The 7,444-nt window shown below is 42.2% G+C and overlaps 1 non-coding gene across 1 annotated transcript; it reads left to right on the top strand.

Moving 5' to 3' along the window:
- The first annotated feature begins 4,657 nt into the window (after window positions 1–4,657).
- Window positions 4,658–4,731, top strand: TRNAT-AGU (transfer RNA threonine (anticodon AGU)). Its single transcript has one exon. It is a non-coding gene; the product is annotated as a tRNA-Thr (tRNA).
- The last annotated feature ends 2,713 nt before the right edge of the window (window positions 4,732–7,444 follow it).

Genomic DNA, 7,444 nt, shown 5'->3' with positions numbered 1-7,444 from the left:
GTCTCAGAAAAGTTAAGTGACTTACCTCAGGCAACACAGCTAATAGGTGAGCACACCATTTCTCACAGCCAGGACTCTGAGCCCCACAAATGTGGCATATGGAATCCCCGAACTCTGGCATCCCTCCTGTCCCTCTGATCCCCTCCTTTGGCATTCCTGTGGCTTCCCTACACATTCTTGAAGCCTCCAATAACAGTAGCGTTTTCACCCGAAAACCACCATGGGCCACACTCCTGCCTTTTTGGTCTCTGTCAGGGAGCCCAGGCAGAAACCACAGTGGTGGCAGTGCTGGTGGGTGCTGTGGATGGGTGGGAGTCATGGCCCTCATTTTGTTCTCCCAGAGCCTGGCCTGCACAGGCATCTCCTGGCATCAACCTGCCAGGTTTGGCTGACCCAGCTTCCCAGAGCCCAGTACAGGAGAGCCTTGTCAGAGGGAGATGCCACAGTCCCCCAGACTCCGCCACTGAGACAGTCTGGTAGACCAGATGTGCCAGCAAGAGGGCTGGGCAGGAGCCCTTGGATGGGCTGAGGAACTTTCTCTGTGTGGGAGCTAGATGTCATCTGAGAGGCAGAATAAGTAGGCACAGACTATTTGAGTGGGATCCTCAGACAGGGCCAGCCTGGACAGAGATGCACTGCAGCCTCTTATGAGGTGTTTATGTGAATGATTGTGGTGTGAACGCTGAACCCTTCGTGGTGTTCTGGGCTTTGCCACTCACACAGTCCCTTCACAGATATTTCCTTAGGTCACATAACCTCCCTCCAAGATAGTTTTGTTATTTCCACTTATAGATGAGGAACTGAAACTCAGGCTTCTGCCTCCAAGTCAGAGGTCTTGCTGCTAACCTCATCACTGGACAGATACAGACCTAAGCTGGGTCCCAGACATGTGAGTGAGAGAGGCTGCCGGGAGCCTGATGGGGACTGGGGCACAGGCACTGCTTAGTGTGCCAATGGTGCCAGGTGGGAATGCAGCCTCAGGATTGCGAGATCTCTGGATTTTTACAGACAAGCTGGAAACCTGGATTTTTAAAATGTGAAATTTCTCATTTTTTTAATGTTGGCAACTAATTTAATTTAGTTTAAAATGTCTAGTGGGCTAAACAAAACACATTCTTGGGCTGGACTCAACCCCAGGCCACCAGTTTGCAGACTTGGGCTCACATATTGCCTCCAAGATGCCATGTGGGATAAGCCCTCCTTGAATAAAAGCAGTCAGTTGGCCCTGAGGTGGGTCATACAGGAATAAGCCAACACAAAGGAGCAAGGAAGGAATTATTTATTGAGTGCCTATATGTCAGACTTAGTTTTGGGAGTAAGGGATACAATTTGACAAAAATAGACAAAACCCCACTTTCATGAAAATAAACTTACAAAATTTTTCGTGTGTTAGTAGTAAGTACTAAGGAGAAAAAGCAAGCAGAAATTTCAGTTTCAGATAGGGTGATCAGAGAGCCTCACTGGGCGGGTGACATGTGACAAAGACCCAGAGGAAAGGAAGGAGGAATTCAATAACAAATAGACAGGTGTTGAGGCCCAGGGAGAGGACAGGAAGGGCTGGAAAGCAGGAAGGGAGTGAGAGTGGCTAGAGTGGCTGACAGCGGTGTGGAGTAGAATCAGTGGCTAGAGAGGTAGGAGGAGTCGGAAGGGGGAAGCCAGAGCACCTGTAGGGCCTCTGGTTTTACTCTGAATCAGACTGGAAGCCATTGGAGTGAAGGATCATTCTTGATACTATATTGAGAATAGACTAAAGAGAAGCAAGGAAGGCAGCAGAATGACCCTTTAAGGTCTTCTTAAAGGTATTCTTAAAATACCTTTAAGAAGCTATTGCAATAATCTGGGTGAGGAAATGATGGTGGTGGAGGTAGGGCGGTGGCTGTGAAGGTGGTGAGAAGTGACCAGATTCTGGACATATTTTGTAGGTAAACCCAGTGGTGTGCTAGTCAAGGTTTAACAACCAGCACTTGGGATGGGGTCACTGATTCCCATGCTATAAATGTTCCTAACATGGCTCATTTCAAGCTACCAACAGGATGTCAGCTGGCTCACAAAATTCCTAAAAATTTTACAGTTGGCCAGCTTCAACACAGAACTGGGCAGAACTAATAGGACTTGCTAATGGATTGAATGTGAAAGGTCAGAGAACTCTGAGATTTGAGCAACTGATAAAGTGGAGTTGCCATTGATTTAGATAGGGAAGAATACAGTGAGATGGTGGATATAGCAGAGATCTCAGTTTGGACATTATAGGTTTGAGAAACCCGTTATATCTTTTATTTTCAAACCTCACAAGACATTATTATTACTGTTTCATATAGTCCATGTTTGTTTGTTTTTACCCATATTGTTGCCACTTTATTTGTTATTCATTCTTTCTCGCCTCTCAGACCTTCCATCTGGGGTCATTTCCCTTCTGCCTAAAGAGCAGAATGTCCTTTAGAGAGAATCAGCTGGTTTCAACTTCCTGGTTTTTTTGTTTTTTACTTTATTTTTTATCATCTTAAAGCATCTGTATTTCACCCTCATTCTTGATATGTATTTTCACTGAGAAAAGAATTTTAGGAGGGCAATTATTTTCTTTCAGCATATTAAAATAAATTTAACGATAATGTGTCCTTAATATTTTTCTTTGTATTTTGGTTTACCAAAGTTTCTCAATGATATGTCTAGCTGTGGATATCTGTTTATCCTGCTTGAGATTAATTTGTCTTCTTGTATTTGTGATCTGTTCTTTTTCATCAATTCAGGACCATTATCAGCTATTATTGGTTTACATATCAAGGCTGACACAATTATCCCTCTTGTGTTCCTGAGACTCCAATTAAACATATGTTGGTTCTGCTCACACTGTCCTCTGTAACTCTTAACTTCTTTAATAGTTTTCATCTTTTTGTTCCTGTATGCTAAGTTTTGGATAATTTCTTCCATCATCTGGTTTATTCTCTCTAGGTGTATCTTTTGAGCTTCCATTTTTATTAATTGAATTTATTTTTTCTAGAAGTTTGATTTGATCTTTTTCCAAATTAAATCAATTGTTATAGTTTTTTATTAACTACATGTATTTTCAAGCATTGTCTTTTATTTTTCTAAATAATAGTAATCATAATTATTTTATAGTCTACATCCAATAAATACACAATCTGAAGTTTTTTGCAATTTAGTTTTTCTTGTCTACTACATCTATTGTTTTTTACTCATGGTGCCAGTTCCCTGGTATACAGTCAGTCCTCATTTAATGTCATCGATAGGTTCTTGGACACTGCAACTTTAAATGAAACAACATATAACAAAACCAATTTCACCATACGTTAATTGTTATAAACAAGAGTTAAGTTCCTATGGCATATTTCTGGTCACAAAAACACCACCAAACTTCTAAATGAAGACTTCACACACTTTTAATATTAAACATTGAAATAAATGTGAGCAATGCATACATTTAAGAAAAATGAATAAAAACAAGTAAGATAATTATTTTCCAACCTCTTTATTCCAGTTCAGGGTTGTGGGTGACCAGAGCCTCTCCCAACAGCTCAGGGTGAAAAACGGTACCCCATCCCAAACAGGAGATCCTTCCATCACAAAGTGCACTCACACACACCCACACTCATTCAGACGGGACAATCTAGACTCACAAATTCACCTATAGTGTTTATCTTTGGGATGTGGGAGAAAACCAGAATCCCTGGAGAAAACCGTCACAAACATGGGGAGACTTGTAAACTCCACATAGTGGCCTAGCCAGTAATCATTTTTTTTCTCTCTCAACATTATAATGAAACAACATTGAACAAAACAACATTATTTGAGGTTATATTTGGTTATTTTTTTTGGCTGCTCATCATACTTAAAAAATAATTTGGTAAAATATTTTAAGTGTAGAGGATGAGAGGGCCTTCTTCCCGAAAAGTGTTTCTTTTTCTTTTTTTTTTTTTCCTTTGCTTTTGCCATGAACTTGTGGGGAGTACTGATCTGGAAACACCTTAAATCAAATTCAAGTTATTGAGATTCCCTAAACAAGACAGTGATGAGAATTCAGTCAAATCATTGCCAAGCTGGTTTAATTTTGGTTCATCTTTACCCTCAGGATATGGTCCATATCCTTATTTATAGAGGAGAATAATTACGAATCTTCAAGGCCCCAGCTTCGATTTGTATCCTCCTTGCCATGAAGTTACCAAAACAAAAGTTCAGACTTAATGGGATCAGCAAATACCCTCAGGGCAAACCTTCAGTTTCTGTCTCTGGGGTTTCCATATGTTCCCTTCAACTTGGGCTTGTTGTTTTATTCTCTCTTACTAGCTCTCTTGTTAGCTCCTTTTAAAGGAAATAATAATTAATATCTTACCTATCTGTTTTACTTGTTTTCAGTGGTAGGGTTTGTTCAGATATCTTAGTTCACCATTGCTAGAGACTGGGAATCCCACTGAATGGTGAGGGGCAGAGGTGATATATATAACATGGGATTTTTCAGGGTGATGGAAATATTTTACATCTGATTGAGATGATGGTTACGTGAGTATATATAATACATTTGTCAAAGTTTATCAAACTATACTCTTAAAATGTTTACATTTTACTATATGTAAATTATAGTTCAACATATGTAAATATGCAATTCAACTCAAAAATGTTGAATTAAAAGTAAAAAAGTGGTGGCTGGTTAGGTCAGTTGGTTAGAGCGTGGTGCTAGTAGCACCAAGGTTGCCGGTTCGATCCCCGCATGGGCCACTTTGAGCTGTGCCGTCCTTTAAAAAAAAAGTAAGTATATATACGTATATATATAAGTATATATATACTTATATACTTATATACTTATATATATACTTATATACTTATATATATATATATACGTATATATATAGATAGATAGATAGATATCTATATCTATCTATCTATCTATCTATCTATCTATCTATCTATCTATCTATCTATATCTTGCTCCTAGTAAAGAATGGATGATGGAGTGGCAGGAGCTCCTAGTAAAGATGGAGTGGCAGGAGTCCCTACACAGAACCCTTGAGAGAGAGAGAGTAAAGACTAAGTGCTGTTCATCGTCCCAGCCATCTGTGAGTCTAGAATCTGATTACAGGCAGGGTGTAAAAGTCCCTGTTTTATAATGCGGTGTTTATGAGCTATGAGCTTATATAATTATTAGAGGGGTAAGCACATGGGATGGAGATTTTTATCAGAATAAACCCAGAGCTAAATGGAAATGGGTCTGGAGGGACTGAGTAGCTAGAAATGGTGGAATAATTCCAGAGCTACATCTTAGAGATGGCAGCCTTGTCTTACAAGAAGAGAAGGACCCAGAATGTCTTGTCCCTATTGCTCTTATGGGCAGACCTCAATGGAAGAGAAGATAGGTAGAGAGACATAGAAGTTCAGATGGTGGCAGGATCCTGGGACATGGGTGGCATGGCCTAGAGAACAGAGTGGTCTCCCCATACTTCTGACAGTGCTGCTTCAGGTGCAGAGAGTGTCTGTGAAGGCACAGGGGCAGGAGCCCTCCATGGGCAGGAAGGGGGACAATACCACTCTTGTTGGATCCAGCAGGCAAAGCTATGCTTCCAGGTCTCCCCTTCCTCACCAGCTTGGTTCTCCAGCATCTCTTGTGGGATCTTGGTGGCCCATGACCATTGGGTGATAAAGAAGTATAAGACACAGACCTTCTACTGGTGCTAGCTATGTGGCTTTTGACAAGCTATTTGGTCTGAGTCTCAGTTTCCTTATATTTAAAGTGGGGATAAAAACTTAAAAGAGGCAATACATGAAGGTTCTTAACATATAGCCTGGCACATAGTAGCAATTTAATGCATAGTAATTATTATTATTATTATTATTATTATTATTATTATTATTATTACAAGACTAATACAAGGAGAACAGATGAAAGACAGGATATAACTGAGAATATTTTTAGGTGGTGTAGACCAGACCAACCTTCAGGCTGAAAGCAGAGTAAGAGTTAATTCATCATTCATGCATTACATAAATATGAATTAGGGCCCTACTATGTATCCTCTCCTCACCTTCACACTATTATCCTCGTTTGTGATATACTTCAATTTATTTATGTGTTTATTTTCTTTTTTACCCAGCTCTATTGAAGTATGATTGACAAACAAAAACTGTATATTTTAGGTTGTACAATGTGACATTTTTAAAGTTGTTTGTTTATTTTCTGTATCTCCCTGTAGACTGAGGCCTCCAGGAGGGCAGGGACCATGTCTGCTTTGTTCGCAGCTGTGTCCCCAGAGCCTAGCATAGTGCCAGCCACATAGTAGGTGCTCCATAAACATTTGTCAAATGAATGCTAGGCCTAAACAGGGTGCTGGGCTATACTGTAAACCCTCACAGAGCTTTTAGTCTAAAGGAGAAAGATGGAGTAATTTAAATAATTCCCCTGAGGGCAGTTTCCAGATCTCTGTGAGAGCAGAAGGCGTCAGTCAGGCAAGGGGCGTGAGGTGAGGAGAAAGGGACAAAGCCCTGGAGGGAGATGGCACAGGGCAACAGGGGCATAAGAACATGGGCTTAGGGGTGGGGGAAAGCAAGAGAAAGGGGCTCCCTCCCTTAACAGGGAGTTCAAGGCCCAATGAGGGGTATAGAGATGGCAAATGGGGCCAGAACGGTGGGGGATGAAGCTCCCAGAAAGGACGGGCTGCCTCCACCCCCACCCATCACAGGTTTGGGAAGGAGGAAAGAGACAGGCTTTGCATCACAATGAGTGGGTGGAGTGGTGGTGCCCAGGGAGCTGAACTAAAGGGTCCAATCTTGACAGCCCTGTAGCTCTGTGCCGCCTGATGGAGAGGCGCCACCAGCATGATTTAGTCCTGTGGCAATGTGGTAGCTAATAGATTTCATATCCCCTCCCTGAGCACAGTCACAAGAGGAGCCAGAGGCTGGAGGAGGGAGGAGGAAGACTTGAGCAAGGAAGGAGAATAAAGTGAGGGGCCAGAGGGGGAGGAAAGGAGAGGAAATGGAGGGATAGGTGAGAAGGGAGGAGAGGTGAGGAGGTGAGGAGGGAGAGAAGGCAGGAAGAAGGGAGAGGAGGAAGGGTGGGAAGGAGGAAGGTTTCCTGTCAACAAGAATCGGTATGACATCCTCATGGGCTAATTACGCAAATCATACCTACCTACCCTGCACCTAAGCAGGAGGGGGACCATCAGCCATCAGGTTCTGGAGGGAGCTGGCTCCTGCTCTGTCCAGTGTTCCCTTACTCCTCTGCCCAGTCCTCATCACACTTCCCCATCAGTCCTCTTTCTTCCTCTCTCCAGAACTAAAAGGAGGGAGGGCGCCTGTCTGCCCAGGGCACTACCGCATCAGAAGGAGCTGACAGGTGAGTAATGCTAATGATATAACAGCGCTAATGACAACACCGTTTACCCAGCACCTGTCTCCAAGGAGCTTAGACTTCTCTTCAAGTCCAAGTTCTGCTTAAGGT

This window comes from Rhinolophus ferrumequinum, chromosome 22 (assembly GCF_004115265.2).
Source record: "Rhinolophus ferrumequinum isolate MPI-CBG mRhiFer1 chromosome 22, mRhiFer1_v1.p, whole genome shotgun sequence".
Taxonomy (NCBI): domain Eukaryota; kingdom Metazoa; phylum Chordata; class Mammalia; order Chiroptera; family Rhinolophidae; genus Rhinolophus; species Rhinolophus ferrumequinum.
The sequence above is the reverse complement of the archived record's forward strand: the minus strand, read 5'-3'. Positions and strand labels throughout refer to the sequence as shown.